This window comes from Microcaecilia unicolor, chromosome 6, assembly GCF_901765095.1.
Source record: "Microcaecilia unicolor chromosome 6, aMicUni1.1, whole genome shotgun sequence".
NCBI lineage: Eukaryota > Metazoa > Chordata > Amphibia > Gymnophiona > Siphonopidae > Microcaecilia > Microcaecilia unicolor.
In genome coordinates, this window is record NC_044036.1 from 25,634,433 (window position 1) to 25,654,036 (window position 19,604).

General features: G+C 44.5%; 1 protein-coding gene across 12 annotated transcripts in view; it reads left to right on the forward strand.

Annotated features, from left to right (window-relative positions):
• Nucleotides 1-19,604, forward strand: part of OSBPL9 (oxysterol binding protein like 9) — a 272,285-nt gene that overhangs the window by 118,271 nt on the left and 134,410 nt on the right. The window contains exon 1 of one of the 12 annotated variants that reach the window (XM_030205290.1): nucleotides 14,165-14,172. The exons of the other annotated variants lie outside the window; for them this stretch is intronic. The gene's annotated coding sequence lies outside the window, so the exon portion shown is untranslated. Of the gene's footprint in view, nucleotides 1-14,164; nucleotides 14,173-19,604 lie in introns of those variants that run through there. 12 annotated transcript variants of the gene reach the window in all.

Genomic DNA, 19,604 nt, shown 5'->3' on the forward strand with positions numbered 1-19,604 from the left:
CTTTGGGGAAACAGAAAATGATCTTTTAGGGAGAGAAAATATCACGTTGAATGGTACTGGGACAGATAGTTTACTTCCATTATAACCAACAGTATAGAGAAGATAGCACCAGGCGGATGCTGGTCTAGGGAGGGACAGAGAAAAGGACATAGTATAGTATATACAGTGGTGGAAATAAGTATTTGATCCCTTGCTGATTTTGTAAGTTTGCCCACTGACAAAGACATGAGCAGCCCATAATTGAAGGGTAGGTTATTAGTAACAGTGAGAGATAGCACATCACAAATTAAATCCGGAAAATCACATTGTGGAAAGTATATGAATTTATTTGCATTCTGCAGAGGGAAATAAGTATTTAATCCCTCTGGCAAACAAGACCTAATACTTGGTGGCAAAACCCTTGTTGGCAAGCACAGCGGTCAGACGTCTTCTGTAGTTTATGATGAGGTTTGCACACATGTCAGGAGGAATTTTGGTCCACTCCTCTTTGCAGATCATCTCTAAATCATTAAGAGTTCTGGGCTGTCGCTTGGCAACTCGCAGCTTCAGCTCCCTCCATAAGTTTTCAATGGGATTAAGGTCTGGTGACTGGCTAGGCCACTCCATGACCCTAATGTGCTTCTTCCTGAGCCACTCCTTTGTTGCCTTGGCTGTATGTTTTGGGTCATTGTCGTGCTGGAAGACCCAGCCACGACCCATTTTTAAGGCCCTGGCGGAGGGAAGGAGGTTGTCACTCAGAATTGTACGGTACATGGCCCCATCCATTCTCCCATTGATGCGGTGAAGTAGTCCTGTGCCCTTAGCAGAGAAACACCCCCAAAACATAACATTTCCACCTCCATGCTTGACAGTGGGGACGGTGTTCTTTGGGTCATAGGCAGCATTTCTCTTCCTCCAAACACGGCGAGTTGAGTTCATGCCAAAGAGCTCAATTTTTGTCTCATCTGACCACAGCACCTTCTCCCAATCACTCTCGGCATCATCCAGGTGTTCACTGGCAAACTTCAGACGGGCCGTCACATGTGCCTTCCGGAGCAGGGGGACCTTGCGGGCACTGCAGGATTGCAATCCGTTATGTCGTAATGTGTTACCAATGGTTTTCGTGGTGACAGTGGTCCCAGCTGCCTTGAGATCATTGACAAGTTCCCCCCTTGTAGTTGTAGGCTGATTTCTAACCTTTCTCATGATCAAGGATACCCCACGAGGTGAGATTTTGCGTGGAGCCCCAGATCTTTGTCGATTGACAGTCATTTTGTACTTCTTCCATTTTCTTACTATGGCACCAACAGTTGTCTCCTTCTCGCCCAGCGTCTTACTGATGGTTTTGTAGCCCATTCCAGCCTTGTGCAGGTGTATGATCTTGTCCCTGACATCCTTAGACAGCTCCTTGCTCTTGGCCATTTTGTAGAGGTTAGAGTCTGACTGATTCACTGAGTCTGTGGACAGGTGTCTTTCATACAGGTGACCATTGCCGACAGCTGTCTGTCATGCAGGTAACGAGTTGATTTGGAGCATCTACCTGGTCTGTAGGGGCCAGATCTCTTACTGGTTGGTGGGGGATCAAATACTTATTTCCCTCTGCAGAATGCAAATAAATTCATATACTTTCCACAATGTGATTTTCCGGATTTAATTTGTGATGTGCTATCTCTCACTGTTACCAATAACCTACCCTTCAATTATGGGCTGCTCATGTCTTTGTCAGTGGGCAAACTTACAAAATCAGCAAGGGATCAAATACTTATTTCCACCACTGTACATTTCTTTATTTAGTAGTCACCACATCTTCTAGAAGAACTTGATGTGATCTGTGTTCTAAAAACAGTAGGTATAGAAACAGATAAATCAAAATATATCATAACTCATTTTATAAAGGTCAAATAAATGTACTCAAAACTTGAAGCCAGCCTAGTGAAAGCCATACTTAGCATATCTTCCAAAATTTCAAATAATTTTAAGCATTTTGGCGAAGAATTCCTAGTTTTGACACTCACAGTGGAGAGCATGATTCTGTGTATCTAGAAATGTTACCTTGACTAATGGCGGGTAAAGTAGTAATAGATCCTGCAAGGATCATAATGCCCTTCTGAGAGTATATTGCTGTAATCTAGAATTTAAATAGACAGGGCAACTTTCCTTTAAAAAAAATTGTAAATGCAGCAGTAATATTTTGAAAGATGTCCTGAAAGGAGTAGGTAATCAATGCAGTTCTCTTAGTGCATGTTCTATAAACTTAAGGGTATTTAATATTCTTGCTGCAGTATTTTACACTAATTCCATCCTTCAAAATTGGCCTTTTTTTTTTTTTTTTACTCCTAAAAGAGGGCATTACAGTAATCAGTATTCCTCATAATCAGTGCCTGGATAACAGATGCTAAATTCTTCTTAGTAGAATAGAGGTGCAGATTCTGAACAAGTCCTGGTTGATAAAGGAAATCTCCATTTTGTGATTAAGCTGTGGATTCATAGTATGTTTAGCATCTGAATTCACTCCTAGTATGTTCAAATGAGCTTCCACTGGAGAAAACAATCATTCAAAACTATAGTACTGCAATAGAGGAGCAAATAAAGCCAAAGGGCAATTTGGTAACACATAATTTAAACTTAATCCAGTTTATACACAATTTATGTGCATTAACCATTCCCAAACGCTGGACAACCACTTAAAAACATTGCTAACTTTTCAGCCTATTAATTCCATGTCTAGCAGTGAGATCTGTCAGTGGCTCAACGTAGGTATTAAATAAAAGTGGGAAATTGACTAATTCGTGGTACTCCTTACCTTAGTAGCTGTGGCTTGGATATTGCCTGCCCTAACAGGTCTATCTTCAGAAAAGCAGTAATCCATTGCCTTCTCTGGCAAATAACACTAATTTTCCTAAATCAGTTTAATAAAATGGTATGATCACTAGTTTTGACATGAAGGGAAGTCTAATAACACTGAAATGATATCAGCTCTACTATCTAGAAATCTTCTCAGATGATCTACCAAGTACACGATGCTATCTCTTTATTGCAAAGCTTTCAAAAGCCAGTCTGACCTTGGTGAAACCCCTTATTGGCTTACAGTCATGAATTTAGCTGGCTCGTATATTACATAGGTAAGAGACTGAAAAATGTATAAATTAGAAAGCGTGAGGAAATATATATGGTATAAAATGGGAGGAGACAAAGGAGTAAGTGGGAAGGACAAGGGTAGAGTTAAAGATAAAGCAGAAGAAAATGAATTTAAAAAAATGATGGGAGAGAACAAGCAGCCGAGATGAGCAACTTATTTGAAAGAGTGTCTCTTGATTAAGATTATATATGTTAAAAAAAAATTTTTTTTTAATGAAGGAAATGCTGAGTAGACCATAAAAAGACTAAAGAAGTCGAAAATATTCAAAAACACCTTTATTATACAACAGAGGTGAGAGCTATGAACACAGAGCTCGACTCGGACCAGTTTCACCAAGTGTGTCGCGTCTCTCGCGCTTGCCGTGCTCTCGAGGACCTTGGCATACTTTCAGGCTTCTTCCCCGGGAGCACGGGGTTGTGAGTCCATAGGCCACTACCGTGGAGCGGCAGTGGCAGGCAAGATCACCTTCCAGGTAGAGATGAAACAAGACTGGACCGGAACCCCGGACTGGAGTTCTACACCGGAACACTCGGAACTGGAACGCACCGGACGGGTGCGCACTGGAGTGGGGCCCGCTGAACTGGACACCCTGGAGTGGCCCCACTGGACTGGAACATACAGGAGTGAAACCCGCTGGGCTGGAACACACTGGAGCGGAACCCGCGGAACTGGAACACCCTGGACCTAGGCTTCACCTACACTTGACTGCCTTTCCCCGAGGGTTGAGCCCTCAGGTTCTGGCAGCCGGTAGGACTTACAGGAACAGCAGGAATGAAGATCCAGGAGTGCCCCCTGGCACCTAGGCGAAGGCAAGGCAGACAAGCAGGGACTGTCCGGGTTCTGGCAGTCGGCAGGATTCAACACAATGACTAGTAAACTGTACCCAGGCTAATAGGAACGCTATACCCAGGCAAACCAGTCATACACAGGAACATACACAGAGCAAACTCAGGAGACTTGGAAGGCTATACACCAGCTAACAACTAAGCTGTGCCCAAGCTAACAAGTCATGCACTGGAAACAAACGCAGAACACTAGCAAAGCTTTACACAGGCTACAAGCCACACGGTGCCTAAGCTGGCTAGTCAAGTAATAGGAACAAACCCAGAGAACTAGCAAAGCTATACACAGGCTACAAGCCAGACGGTGCCTAAGCTGGCTAGTTTATCACTAGGAACCAACACAGAGAACTAGCAGAGCTATGCACAGGCTACAAGCCAGACGGTGCCTAAGCTGGCTAGTCTACACTAGGAACAATCACAGTCTTGGGATAGTGGCTAGCAAGGGCGGCTAGTCTAACACTAGGAACAAATACAGACTCGGGATAGTGGCTAGCAAGGGCGGCTAGTCTAACACTAGGAACAAACACAGAGAACTAGCAGAGCTATGCACAGGCTACAAGCCAGATGGTGCCTAAGCTGGCTAGTCTACACTAGGAACAATCACAGTCTCGGGATAGTGGCTAGCAAGGGCGGCTAGTCTAACACTAGGAACAAACACAGTCTTGGGATAGTGGCTAGCAAGGGCGGCTAGTCTAACACTAGGAACAAACACAGTCTTGGGATAGTGGCTAGCAAGGGCGGCTAGTCTAACACTAGGAACAAACGCAGAGAACTAGCAGAGCTATGCACAGGCTACAAGCCAGACGGTGCCTGAGCTAACTAGTCATGCACTGGAAACAAACACAGAGAACTAGCAGAGCTATGCACAGGCTACAAGCCAGACGGTGCCTAAGCTAACTAGTCATGCACTGGAAACAAACACAGAGAACTAGCAGAGCTATGCACAGGCTACAAGCCACACGGTGCCTAAGCTAGCTAGTCTAAACAAACATAGAACACTAGCAAAGCTATACACAGGCTACAAGCCAGACGGTGCCTAAGCTAGCTAGTCTAACAAACATAGAAAGTCACACAGAGCAAACACTGAAACTGTGTACAGAGCACTCTATACACCAGGACCTTTAGATGAGCTGCAAAGGCCAGGACTGTAGTCTCCAAGTGATTAATAAAGCCCTTCAACACCAGAGCCACAGCTGCAGCAATCACCTTGCAACCAAACAGAGGCTTGACACACAGAGCAGTCAGCCCATAGGAAGGAACAGCGGGGGCTATCTTGGATACTGGCAAAGAGGAGGAGGCGGCAGCCATCTTGGAAGAGGCAAAGCCCACACAGGTGAGGTTCAGTAGGGCAATCAGCACACAGAGCCAGAGAGAACCTAAGACAGACACAGACACAGAGACAAGCAGAAGCCAGCACCGACACTGACTCCCAGAAACAGGGTAAGTCTGAGGGTTGTCACGGCCACGGACGGGACAAAGTGGCTGCTTCAGGGGCTAAATAACCAGATCAGTGTGAAAACAGACATGCACCAGATCTGGCTCAATTGTAGTCTTTCCTTCTGAAACACTTGTGTTGTTGCAGTCTTTTTGTGGTCTGCTCACTATGTCCTTTGGTCTGGATTTTGCAGACCGCCTGGCCACTTGTGGGACCATAAATTTTGTTGTTCCATGATTTTACATGACTGTTAGTGCCTTGGCTGAGCTCATCTGTCACATTTGTTTGGCTTGAACCCCTCTGATATGAGAGTATAGCTTGAGCTGAGTGATCCAGTTTCAATAAATAGTAAAATAGAGGGTAAAAAAGTTGTTTTTTTTTTTATTTAGAAAGTGGAGCAACTTACAGATTCTGCAGGTCTCGCGTACATGAAAGTCAAAGATCTCCTTCTGAGAAACTGACTCAGCAGTGGAGAAGTGCTTTAATATCTCTTTTTTTTTTTATCACTAGTGGAGCAAACAGTTTTCATGCTTTGTGGGTGTGAAAAGAAGGTGTATTGACACAAGCTGTGGAGTAGTTTATCTTTTATTAATTATATATCAAGTACAGGCATAAGGACAAAATATTTTCTTAAGGGATTTGTTCTGTCCCCTTACAGCTGCCATAGTTTATACTCATGATTAACAGACATTTACTGTTCAGCCTTGCACATGGAGTAACCCCTTATCCCACAGGATCACAACCTTTTTTTCCAGGTAGCAATCTGCATCAATCGCTGCTAAGCAACTGTTCTTTTTTTAGAGAAAATTCTGTACAACACCCTAAGGCAACAGGCACAATGGTTGCTATTGTAGAAAGTAGATGTCAAGAAAATGATGCACATATCTCTGAGGGCAGAAAAATATTCCCAAACTTGCCAGCATGTCTTTCTTGCAACATGAGAGAAAACAGTTTTATGATACTAAACCATATACCATATACAACTCTACAATTTCATAGAATCAAAACCAATGTCTGATTTACTAACAAAATCGAATCTTTTTGAAAAATACATAGCTTGATGAGGTGTGTCACTTTATTCGTGGTATCTATGGACAACATTAGACTTTGATAAAGTTTATGTAAAAAAAGGCAGTTATCTACACACTTCAGAAGAAATTCTTATAACAATATATGTGTATTGGCTGGTGGTTGTGAAAAGCTTTGTATATTGTTTCTCTGAGGATGAGTAGGATAACAAGTTCTCACAGATGTGTGTTGTCATCCAGTGGAGACCTCATAGAAGCCTCTTCATCTTAGATTAGCCTAGAAGCTTTTAAGAAGAGGTATAGTACACATGCGTGCGCTTTCCTGCTCGATGTCACACAGGACCTCCATCAGTCTTGTTTTTCTGCAGAGTCTAATGGATGACTCCTGTTGCACTATTTTTAGTATCTTGTTTTTAGTTATTTTTTAAATATCTTGCTGATCTGTAGAACTTTTTAGTTAACATAGTTCACATTTTTTGGTCTGATTTAAAATTTTCTTTTGATTTTGCAAGTTTACCTGGTCAGGCCCCTATTTTTGTGCTTTTTAGGTATCCCAGTTGGGCCATCTTAAAAACCAAATTATTTGATTTTTCAGCAGCTATTTTTTCTGATATGTCCTGGAAAAAAAGCCCCAATGGTTTAAAAAATTACAGGTGATGTGGCAAGACCATATTTGGACCAGGTACACACAATTGGTTCTTGTGTTGTCTTGAGCTATTCAGAAACCCTTAATGCCATTTGTGTTCCCAGAAGACAAAAAGAGAGATTTGTGGATAAGAGGAACAATGTGAAAGAATCTGTGAGTGCTTAAAATCTTATTCCATTGGAGTCTGCCTTGGAGGCATCAGTTTCCAAGGGTCCAGGAGTTGTACCGGATGCTGGGGATGCATTGACATTAGAAAGTGCATTGATCACCCTTGAGGTTGAGTGTTGATATAGCCCACTGAGACTAGACATCAACTGAATCCCATCCAAAGAAGGATTCATTTTTTATTTTTCATTGAAGCCCAGGACTCACGATATCGACGGTCGGGTAGAGGCCAGATAGAATTGATATTTTAATCTATCAGGTTACAGTGTTGAGATCACAGAGATACCAGCTATTGTTGTACCCATGAAGTGATCCTGCACAGAGAACTCTTAAGCTTTTTGTATACCAGTGGAGCTGACGGTCTCAGAGGACCTGAGACCAGGCCACCAATACTCCCCAAGTTACTCATAAGGACATGGCTTCTCTTGCTGGACTCTGTGCCTTTGTAATCAGCAGTCTTCAAGGAAGATGTTAATAGATTTGAGAGGCTGGAATGACTCTTGCTTGACACAATGCTTCAGCTTCAGTTTGACAGCGTAAATTCTGTTGCAGAGTCTTTCAGCCAGTCTTCGAGTCTTGCAATACTTGGGAGAAGATTCAGTGATTCAGAGACCTGAAAAGGCCTCTGGGTTGATATCTACCACACCTCGATCAATGCCCAGTGCATCAGGGGAGTAAGCTTAACTGAAACATAGGACAACTTTGGTATCTAGTCACCCTCAATAGAGACTGGTCTTCTCTGAAGTCCATAAGTCTAACCAGGCTCAAACTCAGGACCTGCCGCGCCCCCCCTCCACGGAATTCTTTATAGTTTGAATTCGAGCAATCCTGGGACTCTGACTACTGACCCGCAGAGCAATTTGAAGGTTCTGCTGGCTTACTGTCTGACCCAGTTTCTTCCCAGCAAGGAAGAATGTTGCCTTCTGAAAACCTCACCCTTTATTGACTTAATTAGGGAGACAGGCAAACAGGAATCTTGCTGTCATACCAGACTGCAGTAAGTCTAGAAACCACAACCTGCTCCCCAGCCAAAATGTAGTAAGTGATGACAGATGAAGACCAGTATTGTTGATGTAGTCTGCCCAGTAAGGTGGTTAGTTATACCTGCCATTCTGTGCCGGTTACAGCCCACTGTGCCCTTGTTTAGGGCTGTACGTGGTGCTTTAATCAGGGTACAGCCCTCTGTGCCCTTGTTTGGGGCTGTACCTTTTTTTTTTTTTATTTTTATTTATTTGAAGTCAATATTAACAAATGATACATGTTTCAGACAAGGCATACAAAGATCTGATGACAATGCAAAGCAATACATATAACTTCAAATTTTGTAGAACTTTTACTTTAGAAATCAAATTTACCCCCCTCCCCCCCACCCTCTTCCCATACCCCCCTTGGACTGGCTTTATCACAACCCGGTTCGTCATCGAAATTATGTATGAAGGAGAAAGGGGTCCCAAATCGAGTGCCATCTATTTGTACGGTTACTCCGCTCAGCTATGAGCCGTTCCATCTCACAGACATATCCCAATTTTCGAAGCCACCTAGTTAATGGCGGAATCGTAGTCTGTTTCCAACAAGCCGCTATAACTATCCGAGCTGCACAGGTGGCATAGCGCACCAAGGTCTGTTGAGTAGGTGTGAGGCCCGCTGCTTTTGTTGAAAACAGAAAAATGGTGGGATTCCATGGAATTTGAGTTCCCAGCCATACCTGCAGTCTGCTACGAACTGCTTTCCAATAAGCTTTGATTTTCCTACATTTCCACCAAATATGTCCCATGGATCCCTTCACACCACATCCCCTCCAGCACTGCCCAGGCATGGTGGGATAAATTCGTTGTAAACGCTCTGGTGTCATGTACCACCTAAATAGAACTTTAATGGCATTTTCTTTGAACGGGACATGAGACGACACCCCGGCCGCCGCTCGTTCCATCCTCTCCCATACCGTATCCTCCAGTTCAATCCCCAGTTCCCTCTGCCAACCCTTCCTGTGAAGTGTATAACAAGGTGTTTGTTGAGTAATAATACGATGTAAACGCGATATCAGCCCTGTGGTCGTAGCCTGTCCCTCACATATTTGCTCAAGAGTTAATTGCTGTCTGTGTATTACTTCCTGAATTGCTTTCGTCTTAAGGAAATGCGAGAGTTGGAGAAATGCATACTTATCAGTCACCACTGTTGGAAACTGTTGTTGAATTTCTGTATAAGACAAAAGGGACTCTCCCGCCAGTAGTTGCCCCCAAGTTCTCAGCCCTCCTTCATACCATCTAGTGAATATGCCTCTCTCTGTTCCCGGAATAAATAAGGGGTTATATGCTATGGGGGATAAGCGCGACAGTAAGCATTGACGATGCGGGAAAAGACTATCCCAGTTAGACAGAGTAACGTATATGGAGGGGCACAAACCCTCCTCCAATGACCTAAGGGACCTTGGTAGCCACATTAGTGCCCCCAACGGCCTTGTGCCCAATGTGAACTGCTCCAGGCCCACCCATTGCCGGTCAGGGTAGCCCTGGAACCATTCCACAGCCGCACGTGCCTGAGCTGCTCTGTAGTACCAACCCAAGTTGGGGACCCCCAGCCCTCCCCTCCTCCTATCCTGGTACAAGAAGGCTCGTGCTAGCCGCGGACGTTTGCCAGCCCAAATAAAGCGCACAATACGATCTTGCAGTGCAGCAAGAAATTTACGAGGCAGGGGGACCGGAAGAGCCTGGAACAGGTACAGTAAACGTGGTAATATGTTTAGCTTAACTGCGGCAATACGGCCAAACCAGGAGAGTGCAATGTCTCCCCATCTCTCCATATCTGCAGTGAGGACACGGCCCAGGCCTTTATAATTTGCTGTGAAAAGATCAGAGAGCCTAGCAGTAATGTTCACCCCCAGGTAGCGGATACTCCCACTAGCCCACCGAAAAGCATACGTCGATTTTAAAGTTTCCACCAGTTCCGCATCGAGGGTCACGTTTAGGGCTTCAGATTTGGACATATTTACTCTAAATCCTGAGAGTGCGGAGTATTGTTCAATGTCCTGCAAAAGCTCAGGGAAAGATGTTAGAGGGCGAGTGATGAACATTAACACGTCGTCTGCGAAGAGGGCCAGTTTATGTGCTCTCCCCGCTATTGTAATGCCAGTGATCCCCGGGTTGGATCTAACCCTAGACGCAAAAGGTTCCATGACCATTGCAAACAACATCGGGGAGAGAGGGCATCCCTGCCTGGTGCCCCTGTGCAGAGTGAAGAGTTCAGAGTAGCCCCCATTCAAGCTGATACATGCTTTAGGTGAGGTATAGAATGCTTGAATCCACCTACTGAATTGGGGTCCTATCCCAAAGGTCTCCATCACTTTGTACATGAATGGCCAATGCACCCTGTCGAAGGCCTTTTCAGCGTCTAGACTAAGGAGACACATAGGCTTTCACATTTTTTTTGCCAAATACATTAAGTCTACTACTCTTCTCGTGTTATCCATTGCTTTCCTATAGGAAACGAAACCCACTTGATCTGGGTGAATAATCGCTGGGAGCATAGGGGCTAGTCTATTAGCTAAGACTTTGGCTAAAATTTTGACGTCTGCGTTTAGAACCGATATAGGACGATAAGACCCACAGTCCGCTAGGTCTTTGTCTGGTTTTGGTAATACTGCTATCCATGCCTCTAACATGGAGGCCGGTAGAGACTCCCCCCGCCCTATTTGGTTGAACATGTCAGCCAAAAGTGGGGCCAGATCAGAAGCAAATTGCTTATAAAACTCATTAGGTAGTCCATCCAGCCCCGAGGACTTACCAGATGGTAAATGCTGAATAGCTTTGTGTATTTCAAGCGGGGTGACCGGCTCATCCAGAGTGGCACGTTGCTGGCATGTCAGAGAGGCTAAATCAGTCTCCGCTATGTAATCTGCAATAGAATCAGCAGGGGGGTTTATTTCACGAGCATATAACTCCTTGTAGAAGTCACCAAACCGCCTTCTAATAGCTTCCGATGTATTCAGCATGTCCCCTCCTCTCTCCCGGATATGTGTTACCGCCCTTTCCGCCTTTTTCCTACGTAGCCTCAGGGCCAGCAGGCGTCCCGCTTTGTTAGAAAATTCATAAGAATAAACCTTCGATCGAGATTGTAATTGGCTTAAGTGTTCAGAGTAAATAGAGTCCAGCTGAAGACGCTGGGCTCGCAGCTCCTCCAATGAGGTCAGAGAGCCGCCGGCCTTGTGCTGAGCTTCTAAACTCTTGATCCTATCTAAGCATTGAGCCATTTGTTTTCTGCGAATCCTAGCCCTCCTACTAGTCAGCTGTAAAAAGTAGCCTCTCGACACTGCCTTCATGGCGTCCCACACAATGCTAAGGGGTGGCCCCGATGTCTTATTGATCTCCAGATACTCTTTCAGCACTTTTTTACAGCCCTCCACCACCTCACTCTCTTGTAACATACTGGCATTAAGTGCCCATCTCTTGTCTTTAATCTCTGCCTTGATTGTTGGCAGTACGACCCAAACCGGGGCATGGTCAGACAGGGTCGCACTGCCAATACCTGCGCTGGGCCCCTGCTCTGATAGAGCTACATCGAGAAAAATATAGTCAATACGTGAGTATGATGCATGCACTGCTGAGTAATATGTATAATCTCTCATTTGCGCGTGACTCAATCGCCACACATCCAGAGTCCCCAGAGAAGCGGCCATTGATCCCAACGCTAAGGCATCCCGAGTGCCTACAGTCTGCCCCGTCCCAGACCGGTCTAAAACCGGATCCATTACTCCATTGAAGTCGCCTCCCAATATTATAGATCCTTGTGCAAATGTAGCTAAAAGATTCCTTATTTTAATGTAGAAAGCCTGCTGGCGATCATTCGGGGCGTATATACAGGCTAGGGTTATGTCCATGTGATCTAGTGTTATGTGCAAGAACAGAAACCGCCCGCCTGGATCCCGTTTGACCTTTACTATTTGGGCCTGTACTGACTCATGAAATAACACCGCCACCCCACGTTTTTTGGATCCTTCGTTAGAGGAGGCAAAAAAGGACCTGGGGTATTTAGGATGGGAGAGGAGTCTTTCGTGCTTCCGGCGGAGGTGCGTCTCCTGCAACAGAACTATATGAGCCCCCAGCTGCTGGAGCTCTTTAAATAATTTCTGCCTTTTTTGTGGCATATTCAATCCTTTTACATTGTAAGATAAGATCTTAAGATTTATACTCATAACTAAAACATAAAACCAAGCAGAACGAGCAGAGCATACCGACCCACTATCCTCACTTTCACCTCCATCCTCCTACAATGTGCCAGTCCGAGCCCACCCTCCCCTTCCCTCCCCTTAAACCCAGTGTCTAACCCCCCCTTCCCCCTTCTCCAGTCACCAACCCGAAGGTACATGCCCCCCGAGTGGGATGTGAGAAAGTAACCCACTGTGTTCCAGACCAATCCAATTCCCTCCCGCCCCCCCCCCCTTTTAATTGTTGCCATGTGACCATCAGATGCCAAATCCCATTTAAACAGAACAAAAAAACTGTAACTTGTATACATGCCACAGCTCTCGATGATTTACCCCTCTCCCAATACTAATACAAAACCTCACTCCTATTAGGTGTCTCACTGTTGAGACCATCCCTCCTCCCACTAAAGGAAAAGAAGAAGAGGAGATGAAAAGAAAAGAAAATAAATAAAATGTATATATATACATACAGACCCCCCAATAACCATAGTACTTCAAAATAAACTCAGAACAAAGCAGATTGGGAGACTCTATGAGCAGTGTCCCCCTGATACCACATATGCGTCCATCTGCTCTTCATCATCCACAGACGCAAGGAACTCAGGTGACAGGCCCCGATTAGGCCAGCGTATCAGCATTCAGGTTCCCTCCACCGTCGCTCTCCGCTTCGGGTTGCTGCGCTTGTTGGATGCGGGGACCCGCTGCCATTTTTGTAGCTTTGCTTTCGTCGTAGGTGCCAGCTCTCCCAGAGGCGCCTTCGAGCTCACCAGTCCCCCTGCATACAAAGACGCCCAAGCTTCGGTTAGGAAGCAAACCCTATATCTAGTCCCCTTAATCGTGAAGTTCAGCGAAAAAGGGAAGCCCCACCGGTAGATGAGCTTCTCTTTGATTAGGACATCCAGGGCCGGCTTCAGGAGTCGCCTCTGCTGCAGTGTGAACTGGGAAAGATCTTGGTATACTGTTATCTTGGCTCCTTCATACTCCAAATCCTGTTTCTTCCGAGCACAGGCAAGAATTTGTTCTTTTATTTCATACTTATGAAATCGCACGATGATGTCTCGCGCTCTAGTCTCCTGACGCGGGCCCAGGGCTCTATGTGCTCTGTCCAAGTCAATCTTCTCTGCCTCTACCTCGGACCCCATCAGGGTTGCACATATACAGTGGTGGAAATAAGTATTTGATCCCTTGCTGATTTTGTAAGTTTGCCCACTGACAAAGACATGAGCAGCCCATAATTGAAGGGTAGGTTATTGGTAACAGTGAGAGATAGCACATCACAAATTAAATCCGGAAAATCACATTGTGGAAAGTATATGAATTTATTTGCATTCTGCAGAGGGAAATAAGTATTTGATCCCCCACCAACCAGTAAGAGATCTGGCCCCTACAGACCAGGTAGATGCTCCAAATCAACTCGTTACCTGCATGACAGACAGCTGTCGGCAATGGTCACCTGTATGAAAGACACCTGTCCACAGACTCAGTGAATCAGTCAGACTCTAACCTCTACAAAATGGCCAAGAGCAAGGAGCTGTCTAAGGATGTCAGGGACAAGATCATACACCTGCACAAGGCTGGAATGGGCTACAAAACCATCAGTAAGACGCTGGGCGAGAAGGAGACAACTGTTGGTGCCATAGTAAGAAAATGGAAGAAGTACAAAATGACTGTCAATCGACAAAGATCTGGGGCTCCACGCAAAATCTCACCTCGTGGGGTATCCTTGATCATGAGGAAGGTTAGAAATCAGCCTACAACTACAAGGGGGGAACTTGTCAATGATCTCAAGGCAGCTGGGACCACTGTCACCACGAAAACCATTGGTAACACATTACGACATAACGGATTGCAATCCTGCAGTGCCCGCAAGGTCCCCCTGCTCCGGAAGGCACATGTGACGGCCCGTCTGAAGTTTGCCAGTGAACACCTGGATGATGCCGAGAGTGATTGGGAGAAGGTGCTGTGGTCAGATGAGACAAAAATTGAGCTCTTTGGCATGAACTCAACTCGCCGTGTTTGGAGGAAGAGAAATGCTGCCTATGACCCAAAGAACACCGTCCCCACTGTCAAGCATGGAGGTGGAAATGTTATGTTTTGGGGGTGTTTCTCTGCTAAGGGCACAGGACTACTTCACCGCATCAATGGGAGAATGGATGGGGCCATGTACCGTACAATTCTGAGTGACAACCTCCTTCCCTCCGCCAGGGCCTTAAAAATGGGTCGTGGCTGGGTCTTCCAGCACGACAATGACCCAAAACATACAGCCAAGGCAACAAAGGAGTGGCTCAGGAAGAAGCACATTAGGGTCATGGAGTGGCCTAGCCAGTCACCAGACCTTAATCCCATTGAAAACTTATGGAGGGAGCTGAAGCTGCGAGTTGCCAAGCGACAGCCCAGAACTCTTAATGATTTAGAGATGATCTGCAAAGAGGAGTGGACCAAAATTCCTCCTGACATGTGTGCAAACCTCATCATCAACTACAGAAGACGTCTGACCGCTGTGCTTGCCAACAAGGGTTTTGCCACCAAGTATTAGGTCTTGTTTGCCAGAGGGATTAAATACTTATTTCCCTCTGCAGAATGCAAATAAATTCATATACTTTCCACAATGTGATTTTCCGGATTTAATTTGTGATGTGCTATCTCTCACTGTTACCAATAACCTACCCTTCAATTATGGGCTGCTCATGTCTTTGTCAGTGGGCAAACTTACAAAATCAGCAAGGGATCAAATACTTATTTCCACCACTGTAGTTTGCACTATTAGTGGGACATCTTCCATCTCACCACCCTCTGGAACCCCGCGGAGCCGGAGATTATTCCTCCTGCCCCGGTTTTCTAAGTCATCCAGTTTATAAGCCAAGTCTTTCGTTTTTTGATCCAATTCCTGTATGTGTGCATCATGAGCAGTTAGGGACTCCGAATGCTCTTCCAGCATAAGTTCCGCTTCTTCCATTCGTCCCCCCAGCTCGCGGAGATCTGCGCTTAGCACCTCCATCTTTTCTAGTATCTCCTCCTTTGATTTTTGGATGTCCTCTTGGATACCGGACAGAATCTGTTTGAGTTCGCCCGAGACGCCCTTTTTTGCGGGGGGTCTCCGCGATTCCGCCAGCGATAAGGCTGAGTCGGAGTCAGAAGGCGAGGCCTGCGCCATTGCCTCGTGGCGCTTCGGGGTCTTACTCGGCCCGCCGCCTGCCGACTTCTCCGAGTCCTTGTTCCGCGCCGAATGCACCTTATACCGGCTGGTGAGTATTGCCAATCGGGAGTATTCAAAAGCGGCGAAAATAGCTGATGGTGGTCACTTAAAGCTGTTTTATCGCGGCGGGGAGCGGGAGCTAAGAAGCTAGACCGCCATTGCCAGTGGTGACGTCACTTCCTCTAGGGGGGGCTGTACCTTTTGCTGGATGCAAGTTAAATTCTTTCACACCTTGTTTAAAATGTGAGTCGTTTAAGTTTAGGGACAAGGTTTTGACTGACTGTAAGAGTACATAACTAAACTAGTGTTTGTGTCCTTGATGGCACCTTCCAGTGGGAGGGAGGCTAAGGTTTTTAGCAATCAGTTGGCCCTCTCTGGGCAAGTCACTTAACCCTCCATTGCACCAGGTACAAATAAGTACCTGTATATACTATGTAAACCACTTTGAATGTAGTTGCAAAAACCACAGAAAGGTGGTATATCAAGTCCCCCCTTCTCTGACTGGTGGCTTCTAAAAATTTCTGTCTCAGATGTAGACTTCACATAGTCAAATTGCTGATTGGAAATCTATTGGTAAAACTCTCAGCATCAGGAACCACTAATCGAGAGGGGGAAAAGCAGGGATTTTACTCCAAGTATTTCCTGGTGACAATAAAAGATGGGATTCTTTTGCATCCTAAACCAACTTTTGTTTTGGGAAAAGTTCAGGATGGTTTTCCTGAGCACCTTCATACCTTACCTCTGAAAAGGAGAGTGGCTATGTTTCCTGTATTAAAAAAAAAGTGTATATTCACATAGAAGTACAGCCAAGTCACATGAAGTATCTTGGATCCTTAATAAGGAAAGACTATTATCAATACTGCTTTCTGCCATTTGACCTCATGTCAGCTGCACAACTATTCACAGAGGCCCTCATTTTATACATCCTATTTGTGTTGGATTCATGCATAAACTGGCACTTAAATGTTTATCTTCTATAAATGTCTAGACCCCCATTTTACTAAGCTGGGATATGCATGTATCAAACCCAAGTGCTTACAAATGACAAAGGGTAGGGTCTGGGTGTGGCAAGTTCATAAACATTTATTCCACATTTAAGAAGGGGACTTAATCTTCTCTGTCCTAAAACATTGACGTTGGGAATTCAACCTGCTACTATGCACATTTAGGATTTGGTAAACAACTACTATTGAGCAGCTCTTCACTGGAGGGATACTGTTTGGATAGAACAGAACTCCTGATACGACACTAGGGTTGGTCAGTTGGTTCTCAACAATCTCTTTAGGGATTAGAATTCAGATTCCACCTAGGCCCATTTTATTTGCCAGTTGACTTCTTAGAAGAAAAAGCCCCAATAAAATTTAAAAAGCTTCTTGCCTTTAAGAGCATTTTCTGCTGTCTATCCTTGCAACACCCTTTCAAGTGTTATCTGTTGTTGAAGCAGCCTGTGGCTATGCTGCTTGGCCTAGGAGAAAATCCAGTTACTTATGTGTAGCAAATGTTTTCCCGAGGACAACAGGATAAAAGGTCCCCTACCCATATCTTCCCTGTAAGTTTATTCCACTGTAAGCTTTATTAAAGATTGAGGAGGTCCTTCACAACAGCAGTGACCAGCAAAATGTGTTCATGTGCAGTACTGCCTTAAAAGCTTCTAGAGGATTCTAAGAAGATTTTCTATGTGAGCTCCATCAGATGTTGCCAGATAAGTAACCCGGTTTACTCAATGGCTCCAGAATTAGAAAATGTCTTTCATTAGTAATACTTTTACCAAAAAGTCTTTTCCTAGTATTTGGTTAAGGATATTTCTTTGGCAGTAGACATGAAAAGTTACTTTTACTTGATATATATATAACACCATAAAATATTGTTAATTGAAAAAAAATACCTTCTGTAGATCGTAGTAAGTATGATTTGCAATACTAAACGTAAATGAAAGATATTGCAACCATAATAAAGCGGCAGCCGTTCTAGGTGTGGAATTGGATCTTATGACTAATTTGTTAGTTTGATGTGATGGGTCAAAATGCGGACCATTATATATGCTGTTTCCTTAAATTGCTATCTATTTTCACATATGTATAGAAGAAACCGGCCGTGACTTTCTTTAAAACCTCCCTGTCTGACATAGTAACATAGTAGATGACGGCAGAAAAAGACCTGCACGGTCCATCCAGTCTGCCCAACAAGACAACTCATGTGTGCTACTTTTGTGTATACCCTACTTTGATTTGTACCTGTGCTCTTCAGGGCACAGACCGTATAAGTCTGCCCAGCACTAGCCCCGCCTCCCAACCACCGGCTCTGGCATAGACCATATTAGTCTGCCCAGCACTATCCCCGCCTCCCAGCACCGGCTCTGACACAGACCGTATAAGTCTGCCCCGCACTATCCCCGCCTCCCAACCTCCAGCCCCGCCTCCCACTGCCGGCTCTGCTATCCAATCTCGGTTAAGCTCCTGAGGATCCTTTCCTTCTGAACAGGATTCCTTTATGTTTATCCCACGCATGTTTGAATTCCGTTACCGTTTTCCTCTCCACCACCTCCCGCGGGAGGGCATTCCAAGCATCCATCACTCTCTCCGTGAAGAAATACTTCCTGACATTTTTCTTGAGTCTGCCCCCCTTCAATCTCATTTCATGTCCTCTCGTTCTACCGCCTTCGTATCTCCGGAAAAGGTTCGTTTGCGGATTAATACCTTTCAAATATTTGAACGTCTGTATCATATCACCCCTGTTTCTCCTTTCCTCCAGGGTATACATGTTCAGGTCAGCAAGTCTCTCCTCATACGTCTTGTTACGCAAATCCCATACCATTCTCGTAGCTTTTCTTTGCACCGCTTCGATTCTTTTTACATCCTTAGCATGATACGGCCTCCAAAACTGAACACAATACAAATATTTTTTAAATGGTTTTCGTTGCTTGATAATAGTGTGATCCAAACTTTAGTAAGGCATTGAGGTAGCAGTATAAATTTCACCTGTGCAGCTCCTTCAATGCTAGGGGTGCAGGAAAAGAGAGGGCCACTTAAATATGTTTGTTTCCTCTAAAGTGAATCCTGCTGCTCTGCGAGCCCTTAATTTCAACTTCTGCCACTGCACATCAAAGCAGTGATTGTGAATCTCTTAGATTCTGCTGTGTGGGGTGTGTATATGGTTCATTACTGAACAGAGCTGAAGGCAATGAAACAATGCTTGTTACCATCTAAAATAGTTAAACAAAGGGAGAAATATTGGTGTCTGTTATGGTGTGTCTAGTGAGCTTATATGGAAGTGACATCACTGTTAGACAACCTATTAGACAACAGAGGCATGGGGGGAATAATTTAAGTTTATATAGTTTTTTTTGTTTAATTTTAGCACCTACCATAAAATAGCTTGTGTTAACATTGAAATAGTGTGCTATATTAGCATATGCAGGTTTTTGCGTTAGTATGTTCAAAAATGAAAGACAACTGGCTAAAACAAAAAATCACATTTCCGAAGGTTAGTAGAAAATCTTTACAAATTTTATATAGGATACCTAAATTAGTTTTGCCATTGTACAGTGCTCATGAATAAAACCAGAACACAAGGCAGTAGTTTTTCATTTAAAAAAAGGGAAGAAATACATTTTTTTCTCTCAGAGAGAAGAAGCGAATACCAGTCATAGAACTTCCAGTAGGGCATGCCACTTTCAGTTTTGCGCCACATGTATGGAAACTGGCAAGAGTAAATCATTTCATGGCCCAACAGAGAAAAGAATATTTTAAACATTTTCTGTTTTGCTCTTTGAATTGTATATACTCTGAGGCCTATGTAGTTTTCTCTCTTTGTTAGCATGTAATAGACTTCCTAGCACACGCAGGAGGATGGACTCTATAGTGGCAAGAATAAACCCCATGAAAACTGCTACAAACGAACAATAGATTTTAGTCTGGCAACATTCTATATTTTATTAGGCCACTAAAGTACCTTCATCTTGCAAGTAAAATGTA